An 11,621-nucleotide genomic window follows, 5' to 3' on the forward strand; every position below is an offset into this window, starting at 1 on the left:
TTAAAAAATGCAAGTAATACATACATGTGAAACTCGAAAAATGTGAATATCGTGCAAAAGTCCATTTATTTCAGTAATGCAAATTAAAAGGAATTGCATTAATGCAGCTTAAAATTAGAATTTTGTGAAAAAGTTCAATATTCTAGGCTCAAAGTGTCACACTCTAGTCAGCTAATTAATCCATAATTGAAGGCAACAGATAATTGCATTAGGCTAGTCAGTAAAAGCAAAAAAAGGAAGAGACCACTGTGGTACTCAGCAGAAGTGGCCAAAATCATTAAAAACAAAAAGATAGCATTTAGTAATTATAAAAAAACAAAACAAAAAAACAAACAAAAAAAAACGAGGCTGACAGGCAAATTTATAAGATTAGGCAGAGAGAGGCCAAGCAAGTTATAAGAGCTTCTAAAGCACAGGCAGAAGAGAAATTAGCTCAGTCAGTGAAAAAAGGTGATAAGGTATTCTTCAGATACATAAATGAAAAAAGGAAACTAAAACAAGGAATTAACAAATTAAAAACAAAAGAAGGAAGGTATGTGGAAGAAGATAAAGAACTAGCTGACTGCCTCAATGAATACTTCTGTTCAGTTTTTACAAAGGAAAATGAAGGAAAAGGACCTCAGTTAGGGAGGAAAACGAATGAATCTTTTGATGCATGTGTCTTTACAGAGGAAGAGGTTCTAAGTCAGCTGTCTAAAATTAATACAAATAAGTCACAGGGGCCTAATGGGATACACCCAAAGCTATTAAAAGAGCTTAGCAGTGAACTAGCAAAACCATTAACAGATTTATTTAACCAATCACTGGTAACAGAGGTCGTCCCAGAAGATTGGAAATTATCAAATGTTGTGCCCATTCACAAGAAAGGTAGTAGGGAGGAATCGGGCAACTATAGCCCAGTAAGCCTGACATCAATAGTGGGGAAATTAATGGAAACCATACTTAAGGAGAGGATTGTGGAACATCTAAAATCCCATCGATTGAAAGATGAAAAACAGCATGGGTTTACTTCAGGGAGATCATGTCAAACTAATCTTATTGATTTTTTTGATTGGGTGACTAAAATAATAGATGGCGGAGGTGCAGTAGACATCACTTATCTAGACTTTAGTAAGGCTTTTGATACTGTCCCACACAGAAGGCTTATCAATAAAATGCAGTCTTTGGGCTTGGACTCCCATATTGTTGAATGGATTAGGCAGTGGCTGAGGGACAGACAACAGAGGGTTGTAGTCAATGGAGTATATTCAGACCATTGTCTTGTTACCAGTGGGGTACCTCAGGGATCTGTTCTGGGACCCATATTGTTTAATATCTTTATCAGCGAAATTGCAGAAGGCCTCGCTGGTAAGGTGTGTCTTTTTGCTGAGGACACAAAGATTTGTAACAGGGTTGATGTTCCTGGAGGGATACACCAAATAGATTAGGAAAACTAGAGGAATGGTCAAAAATCTGGCAACTAAAATTTAATGTTGATAAGTGCAAGATAATGCACCTGGGATGTAAAAACCCAAGAACAGAATATAAAATCCGTGATACAGTCCTAACCTCAGTATCTGAGGAAAGGGATTTATGGGTCTTTATTTCAGAAGACTTAAAAGGTAGGCAGAAAAAAAAAATGTCAGAGCAGCAGGAAATGCTAGCAGAATGCTTGGGTGTATAGGGAGAGGCATTACCAGTAGAAAGAGGGAGGTGCTCATGCTGCTCTACAGAGCACTAGTGAGACCTCATTTGGAGTATTGTGCTCAGTACTGGAGACCATATCTCCAGAAGGATATTGATACTTTGGAGAGAGTTCAGAGAAGAGCTACTAAACTGGTACATAGATTGCAGGATAAAACTTACCAGGAAAGATTAAAGGACCTTAACATGTATAGCTTGGAAGAAAGACGAGACAGAGGGGATATGATAGAAACTTTTAAATACATAAAGGGAATCAACAAGGTAAAAGCGGAGAGAATATTTAAAAGAAGAAAAAATGCTACAAGAGGACAGTTTTAAATTAGAGGGGCAAAGGTTTAAAAGTAATATCAGGAAGTATTACTTTACTGAGAGAGTAGTGGATGCATGGAATAGCCTTCCTGCAGAAGTGGTAGCTGTAAATACAGTGAAGGAGTTCAAGTATGCATGGGATAGTCATAAATAGGGATGAGCGAACCCGAACTGTATAGTTCGGGTTCGTACCGAATTTTGGGGTGTCCGTGACACGGACCCGAACATTTTCGTAAAAGTCCGGGTTCGGCGCTTTCTTGGCGCTTTTTGAAAGGCTGCAAAGCAGCCAATCAACAAGCGTCATACTACTTGCCCCAAGAGGCCATCACAGCCATGCCTACTATTGGCATGGCTGTGATTGGCCAGTGCAGCATGTGACCCAGCCTCTATATAAGCTTGGGTCACGTAGCGCTGCACGTCACTCCTTGGGTCACGTAGCGCTGCACGTCAACTCCTCCAAAACACTTAAGACAGTGATCGATCTACAGCTGTGGATCATTGAACTGCTGCTATTCAATTGCTCACTGTTTTTAGGCTGCCCAGAGCGTTTTTCAGTCACTTTTTTCTGGGGCGATCGGCGGCCATTTTGTGGCTTGTGGTGCGCCAGCACAAGCTGCCACCAAGTCCATTTAACCATCAATAGTGTCGTTATTTTTTGCTATATCCTACATCAGGGGCAAGCTGCCACCAAGTCCATTTAACCATCAATAGTGTGGTTATTTTTTGGCTATATCCTACATCAGGGGCAAGCTACCACCAAGTCCATTTAACCATCAATAGTGTGGTTATTTAAATCTATCCCTAAAAGGGTATATTAGATTCAAGGTGCTGATAGGGTCATTCTCAATAACTTCACACACACGCTACTGTGCACATCCAAGTCTAATTCTGTCCGTAAACGTATACCTGTCACCCAGCGCCTAAATAATAGGCCTCAAATTTATATTCAGCTAAATCTCTGGCTATTGCTGTAGCTGGTGAAGTTATATTGTGTCCGTCAAAGCACAGTTTTTGTTCTGGTTTGAAATACAATTCCCAACCTAGCAATTTCCTAAATTAGTTGTTTCTGCTGTATCAGGCCTACTTTAAATCTATCCCTAAAAGGGTATATTAGATTCAAGGTGCTGATAGGGTCATTCTCAATAACTTCACACACACGCTACTGTGCATATCCAAGTCTAATTCTGTCCGTAACCGTATACCTGTCACCCAGCGCCTAAATAATAGGCCTCAAATTTATATTCAGCTAAATCTGTCATTACTGCTGTGCCTGTATTAGTGTAATACGGTACCTAAATAGATAGCCAGATTAGTGTTAGGTGTCTGTAAAAAAAGGCCTGAATTTGAATTCAATACATTGGGCCAAATAATATTTTTCTTATTGTGATGAACGGTAACAATGAGGAAAACATCTAGTAAGGGACGCGGACATGGTCATGGTGGTGTTAGTGGACCCTCTGGTGCTGGGAGAGGACGTGGCCATTCTGCCACAGCCACACGTCCTAGTGTACCAACTACCTCGGGTCCCAGTAGCCAGCAGAATTTACAGCGATATTTGGTGGGGCCCAATGCCGTTCTAAGGATGGTAAGGCCTGAGCAGGCATTAGTCAATTGGGTGGCCGACAGTGGATCCAGCACGTTCACATTATCTCCCACCCAGTCTTCTGCAGAAAGCGCACAGATGGCGCATGAAAACCAAGCCCATCAGTCTGTCTATGTTATGGGACCTCTCTCCTCTGCCTGGGTGCCGGGGCCTAAATATCTGACAATGGACTGTTCCAGTGGTGGGTGACGTGAAGCCTGATTCTCTGCTATTACATGAAGACTGATTCTCTGCTGACATGAAGCCAGATTCTCTGCTATGGGACCTCTCTCCTCTGCCTGGGTGCCTGGGTCTAGATATTTGACAATGGACTGTTCCAGTGGTGGGTGGCGTGAAGCCTTATTCTCTGCTATGACATGAAGCCTGATTCTCTGCTATGGGACCTCTCTCCAATTGATATTGGTTAATTTTTATTTATTTTATTTTTATTCATTTCCCTTTCCTGGGCTGTTTTACAGCCTTTTTAGTGCCGAAAAGTTCGGGTCCCCATTGACTTCAATGGGGTTCGGGACGAAGTTCGGGTCGGGTTCGGATCCCGAACCCGAACATTTCCGGGAAGTTCGGCCGAACTTCTCGAACCCGAACATCCAGGTGTTCGCTCAACTCTAGTCATAAAGCCATCCTTCATATAAGATAGGGTCAGGGGCTATCCATAGTATTCAGTATATTGGGCAGACTAGATGGGCCAACTGGTTCTGGTTCTTATCTGCCGACACATTCTATGTTTCTATATGTTTCTAAACCCTGAGCAAAGGGAACCTCAAAATTTAGACTTTGGGGTTTCATAAGCAGTAAGCCATAATCATCCAAATTATAACAAATAAAGGCTTGAAATATCTCACTTTGCATGTAATGATTCTATCTCATATGTTAGTTTCACCTTTTAAGTTGCATTACTGAAATAAATGAACTTTGCACGACATTCTAATTTTTCGAGTTTCACCTGTACATTTCTTGCCATGGTTTGTGTTGCAGTTTTTGCCATGAATCTGCTGCAAACTACTCAACTGAGTTTTCCATTGTATTTTCCATCCCATGTGACCATACCCTTAGTTGCTTTGACATCACAGTCAAGTACACTGCTCTGACATCATAAGTGGTTTAAGTCAGTTATGAAGCTGTGACTTTACACATTCATTTCTGTTCAATATGCTTCTTTGATATCACAAGTGAGTTTTAAGGAGGTAGGCTATTGTCATAGCATGAAATTTTTTCAATCAGGTAGGTTACTATGACATCACAAGGTTGTTTCCGTTCATTAAGCTGCTGTGACATCACAAGGTTGCTTCAATTCAGTAAGCTGCTGTCACATCACATGATTGTTTCCATTCATTAAGGTGCTATGACATCACACGGTTATTTTGATTTTGTATGCTGCTGTGACATCACAAGGTTGTTTCCATTCAGTAAGCTGCTGTGACATCACAAGGTTGTTTCCATTCAGTAAGCTGCTGTGATATCACATACCTTCCAACTTTTGGGAGGGTCAAAGAAGGACACTTCTGGTTCATTGTTTGAAAGATCCATTTTTCCTGATTATCTATACGTTACTACTTTAGTCTTAGCGCACAATAGCGCAAAAATTATCCAAATATAGAAATTTCTACAATCCAAATTGTATTAAATAATGAAATATAGTAGACGGGTCTAGTATATAAAGAGGAACCAAACGACTCTCTGGGTCAATATTGTCAATTTAATAATGTGAATTATACCTCAGATCAAAAAGAGGAGCATTTAAGGAGCAAAGAGGGACAGAGGGACTTGGGTCAAAAATAGGGACACTTGGGAGGTATTACACCACAAGGTTGCTTCCATTCAGTAAGCTGCTGTGACATCACAAGATTGTTTTCATTCAGTAAGCTGCTGTGACATCACACTGTTGTTTCCATTTAGCTAGGTGCTATGACATCACAAGGTTGTTTCCATTCAGTAAGCAGCTGTGACGTCACACTGTTGTTTCCATAAGGTAGGCTACTGTGATAACACAGGAGAGTTTCGTTTAGCCAAATAAAAAGTTTGGCAGTGGGATACTAACGGTTTAAGAAATTAAATGAGTTAATACTCACCTCACTGATCTCTCATCACTGCTGTTCCAATGGTACTTGGGTTCCCTCGTATATGCTGGGAATATTGCCCAATTTATACATCTGTTGGATGACACTGGTATACTGCATGTTGCCCATTGACTCCCATTGTATAAAAAAAACATACCATACCAATACATAGTACACTCCTCTATACAGCAAGGACAAAACGGCACTCTTTTGGCCTCCGTCAGGTGAGTGGAGACCTATGAGTATGTCTGACATGTACTCCAGGAGCTTTCATGTCATGTATTGGAAACCTAGGGCTCAAATTTAAGACAAATATAGCCTAGGATGTACAAATTTCACATATGTGATATGCAACGGCGTAATGAATTACCTTTCAATCTGCAAAAATGTAATTTTAAAATAGCTAATGCATGCCTCAGAAGTAGTCTATTTGATAGAAGTTGTTTGGTAAAATTTGGGTAAAACTGGATTAAGACACCCCATCTATCAATTTACATGGTTTCAATCTCACTTGGTTAGTATTCCATATCACATTGAGATAGCAGAGCTGGGATTTTGATACTGGAACAATTTAATATACAGTGAACATAAAGGAAACCTGCAATTATGTCCTCTTACACTGTAAATCTTAAAGTTAAAGGGGTTTTAATGGGAGATGAATATTGATGACCTATCCTCAGGATGCGTGTTCAATACCCGGGACTCCCGTCAATCGGTTGTTTGAAGAAGCCGGAGCGCCATGGCCTTATCACAGCATACCAAGCACAGCGCCATACATTTTATAGTGGCTGTGCTTGGAATTGCAGCCCAAGACCAGTTACATGAATGGGACTGAACTGCAAATAGGCCATGTGATTTCACTGGTCTAGATACTCACAGATCGGACTGCATGTTCAATGTGACAGGTTCCTTTTAACTGAATGTGGTTATTTTTTACAGAAACTGAGTTTTGTTTTTTTTATTATATTTCAATTCAGTGGACAATCATTTGCACAGTTTCTCAACTTCCTGGAAAACTTCTATAGGTTTGCACTTTGCAGCACTTGCTTAATAAAAGTGAGAGGTCAAAATATACAAACATTTCATATGCAATTCAAATAGCGGCGTACTGCTTGCATCATTTCACCTTAAACGAAGTCCAATGACCTCTGATGAGTACAGAGACCACTATTTACGTAAACGCTTTCCTATAGAAACGTATATTTAATGACACAAGCAAATGCACCAACCTGCAGATGCTTGCAAAATATTTATTCCGTGTACAGTATATGCCATGAACTATAGCTCTTAAAATATTAGATCTGCAGTTATGATTTTCTTTGGAGTTTCGTTCATGAAGAGAAACGTAAAATTTGCTGCATGGAACTTTAAGAGTTTTTTTTTACATTTTGCAATTTACCCATTTTGCCTCCTCTGCAGGGAAAGAAAAAAAAAAAAAAGTCAGGAAAGGACCCTGGTTTGGGAGTGCTGACAAAAATATCAGTACCTTAATAAATTATATAAAATGTTGCCAGCAACCTGTCCTAGAATGTGAGCAGGACTGGTTGCATCGACTTGCAGAGATGCCTCTCACTACACACTACTCTGCTCTACAATAGATGATAATGATGCAATCCTGCCTATGATATGCTATCATGGCTGAGCAGCCTGACAGGGAAACTCCCCAATATGTAGTACCGTACATGCAAGTGCCAGAGTGCAATGTGTAGTGAGGCCCCAACCCCTCACCTCCCCTAGGAAGCTCTGAAAGTGATGGATGCTCACATTCTAGGACAGGTTGCTGGCGACCATTTTTAATTATTCCCATAGAACACCTTTAGGATGTACTGTGTAATATCTTGTATAGTGCTGTGCCTGACTGAGTAGTGCATGACTTCTGTCTTTGGTATTTCCCAATTGGTTGACTGTGTCCTCAGCACATGGACTAGGGATAAGGCCTCATGCACACAAAGCCGCAGGGATTCCTTGTGCCATAGAATGGTGCTCTGTGGGACATCCTAAGCCAGAGATTCTCTATGTAATGTGGTATCTGATACAACATAGCAGAACTTTTATTTTATGAGATTTGTGTGAAATCTGAAAACTTCATGGAAGCCTTTGGGTGTCGTTTACATGTTCATACAACTTGGACGTTGTATAAAAGCGTAATATCACCACATGCAACAGTATAAAATTTTTGAAGGTTTCTTTAAGGCCCCATTCACACGTCCGCAAAAGGGTCCGCACCCGTTCCGCAATTTTGCGGAACGGGTGCGGACCCATTCATTCTCTATGGGCCCCGAACTTCCGGGTTTCGTCCCCGAACTTCCGGTCCGCAGCTCCGCAAGAGATAGAACATGTCCTATTCTTGTGTGCAGCCTATGCCGTGTGCTTCTGTATTCGGCGCAGGCGCAGTGACTGTTGGACTGCTCCCTGCGCCGCAATCTGCGCAGGCGCAGTGAAGCTGCCGGCGCAGGGAGACAGTCACTGCGTCTGTGCCGAATACTGAAGCACACGGCGCAGGCGCGAGTAGGCTGTCAATCTAGAGGAGAGGGGCGGGCTGGAGCGCGCTGGGCGGCAGAAATGGTGAGTGGACGGGGCCTCTAGGTGCTGAAAAGACGCCCCCATAGCACCTAGAGGCTCATTTGCATACCAATAAAACTATGTTTTTTAGGGTAACCGCTGCAGAGAAAGGAATTACAATAGCATGGTTAGGTAGAGCAGACACTAGCAGATCGCTAGTGTCTGACAGCTAATTAGGTCAAAATGTGGTGGTAGAAACCCTTTAAGGCTACATGCACACGAACGTTGTTTGTTTCCGTGTCCGTTCCGTCTTATTTGCGGTTAGGATGTGGAGCCCTGCAAAAAAAAATAAAAAAATCGAACATGTCCTATTCTTGTCTGTTTTAGGCATTGTTACAATGGATCTGCAAAAAAAAAAAAAAACGTGCCATGTTATAAGGGAAAATAATAATGATCGGGTCCCCATCCCGATTGTCTCCTAGCAACCGTGCGTGAAAATCGCACCGCATCCGCACTTGCTTGCGGATGCTTGCGATTTTCACACAACCCCATTAATTTCTATGGGGCCTGCGTTACTTGAAAAACGCACAAAGAGGAGCATGCTGCGATTTTCACGCAACGCACAAGTGATGCGTGAAAATCACTGCTCGTGTGCACAGCCCCATAGAAATGAATGGGTCAGGATTCAGTGCGGGTGCAATGCGTTCAACTCACGCATCGCATCCGCGCGGAATACTCGCCCGTGTGAAAGGGGCCTTATGAGTAGAAGAATGGGAAAAAATCCCACTTTAAGGGGATAAATACTTATGCATATTGAAGTGTTTTTTGGTCTTATTTATGGTTTGTCACATCAAAAAATATTTTGCACCACATGTATAAATCAAATGGTACAAATCCCACAAAAATCCAATTCCAGGTTGCAATGCAACAAAACAGGAAAAACACCAAGGGGAATGAATACTTCTGCAAGTCACTGTACAACGATTACATTTCATTTACAGAACACTGGTTAGGAAAACTACCCTAGATTTGTAATGTGTCTTGTATGGAATATTCAGTCTGAGGGACTAAAGATATACAGTAGGAAGGTATGATGATTGTTTTAACCTAGAGATCCAGTATAGACTATATGGACATGTCTACATTGATCTATATGCACACAGGGACAAAGATAAGATAAAGAAGGGTTAATTAAGAATAGTATTTACAACAAAAACTTTTTCCCATGAAAAGTGTTTATGTTTTGAAAAAGTGTAAAAAAAAAATTGTGTATAAAAAATGCACATATTACAGCTAATCAATAATTTATATGTACTGCAAAAAGGTTTTGTTAAAAAAATATTATAAGTCCATTTACAGCTGTTGATGGAACAATAAAAATTTTTTAGCACTTAGAATTCACCAACAAAAAAACTATTATTTTATTCCACGAAATGCGCTTCTATTGTGCAATACTGATAACACCTCAATGAAGTATATGTTAGGCCTCATGCACACGACCGTTCTTTTTTGCGGTCCGCAAAAACGGGTTCCGTAGTTCCGTGGTCCGTGTCCGTATTTTCTTCCGTGGGTCTTCCTTGATTTTTGGAGGATCCACGGACATGAAGGAAAGTAAAAAAAAAGTCGCTTTGGTGTCCGCCTGGCCGTGCGGAGCCAGACGGATCCGTCCTGACTTACAATGCAAGTCAATGGGGACGGATCCGTTTGACGTTGACACAATATGGTGCAATTGCAAACGGATCCGTCCCCCATTGACTTTCAATGTAAAGTCAGGAGTCCCTATTAATATACCATCGGAGTTTTCTCCAATCCGATGGTATATTTTAACTTGAAGAGTCCCCATAACCATGGGAACGCCTCTATGTTAGAATATACCATCGGATTTGAGTTAGATCGTGAAACTCAGATCCGACAGTATATTCTAACACAGAGGCGTTCCCATAGTGATGGGGACGCTTCAAGTTAGAATATACTAAGAACTGTGGACATAACTGCCCCCTGCTGCCTGGCAGCACCCGATCTCTTACAGGGGGCTGTGATCCGCACAATTAACCCCCTCAGGTGCCGCACCTGAGGGGTTAATTGTGCGTATCATAGCCCCCTGTAAGAGATTAGGTGCTGCCAGGCAGCAGGGGCCAGACCCCCCTCCCTCCCCAGTTTTAAATTCATTGGTGGCCAGTGCGGCCCCCCCTCCCTCCCCAGTATTATATTCATTGGTGGCCAGTGCGGCCCCCCTCCCTCCCTCCCCAGTATTATATTCATTGGTGGCCAGTGCGGCCCCCCTCCCTCCCTCCCCAGTATTATATTCATCGGTGGCCAGTGCGGCCCCCCTCCCTCCCTCCCCAGTATTATATTCATTGGTGGCCAGTGCGGCCTCCCCTCTCTCCTTCCCCCCATCATTGGTGGCAGCGGAGAGTTCAGATCGGAGTCCCAGTTTAATCGCTGGGGCTCCGATCGGTTACCATGGCAGCCAAGATGCTACTGCAGTCCTGGCTGTCATGGTTACTTAGCAATTTTAGAAGCATTATACTTACCCGCGAGCTGCGATGTCTGTGACCGGCCGGGTGCTCCTCCTACTGGTAAGTGAAAGGTCTGTGCGGCGCATTGCTTATAGCACAGACCTGTCACTTACCAGTAGGAGGAGCGCCCGGTCACAGACATCGCAGGTAAGTATAATGCTTCTAAAATTGCTAAGTAACCATGGCAGCCAGGACTTCAGTAGCGTCTTGGCTGCCATGGTAACCGATCGGAGCCCCAGCGATTAAACTGGGACTCCGATCGGAACGCTCCGCTACCACCAATGATGGGGGGGGGGGGAAGAGGGGAGGCCGCACTGGCCACCAATGAATATAACACTAGGGAGGGAGGGAGGGGGGCCGCACTGGCCACCAATGAATATAATACTGGGGAGGAAGGATGGGAGGGGGGCCGCACTGGCCACCAATTAATATAATACTGGGGAGGGAGGGGGGGTCTGGCCCCTGCTGCCTGGCAGCACCTGATCTCTTACAGGGGGCCATGATACGCACAATTAACCGCTCAGGTGCGGCACCTGAGGGGTTAATTGTGCGGATCACAGCCCCCTGTAAGAGATCGGGTGCTGCCAGGCAGCAGGGGGCAGTTATGTCCACAGTTCTTAGTATATTCTAACTTGAAGCGTCCCCATCACCATGGGAACGCCTCTGTGTTAGAATATACTGTCGGATCTGAGTTTTCACGATGTGAAATCTCAGATCTGAAAAAGCTTTTATGCAGACGGATCTGCGGATCCGTCTGTGCGAAAGTAGCCTATGGACACGGATGACAATCTTGTGTGCCTCACGGACCCATTGACTTGAATGGGTCCGCGAACCGTTGTCCGTCAAAAAAATAGGACAGGACAGGTCTTATTTTTTTGACGGACAGCAAACACGGATCACGGACGCGGATGATAAACGGTGCATTCTCAGAGTTTTCAACGGACCCAT

The 11,621-nt window shown here is 42.9% G+C and overlaps 1 protein-coding gene across 1 annotated transcript in view; it reads right to left on the minus strand.

Annotated features, from left to right (window-relative positions):
* Positions 1–6,456: 6,456 nt before the first annotated feature.
* Positions 6,457–11,621, minus strand: part of TBC1D9 (TBC1 domain family member 9) — a 90,095-nt gene continuing 84,930 nt past the window's right edge. The window contains exon 22 of the mRNA XM_040418481.1: positions 6,457–7,065. The gene's annotated coding sequence lies outside the window, so the exon portion shown is untranslated. The remainder of the gene's footprint in view (positions 7,066–11,621) is intronic.

The sequence above is a fragment of the Bufo bufo genome, chromosome 2 (genome assembly GCF_905171765.1).
Source record: "Bufo bufo chromosome 2, aBufBuf1.1, whole genome shotgun sequence".
Lineage (NCBI taxonomy): Eukaryota > Metazoa > Chordata > Amphibia > Anura > Bufonidae > Bufo > Bufo bufo.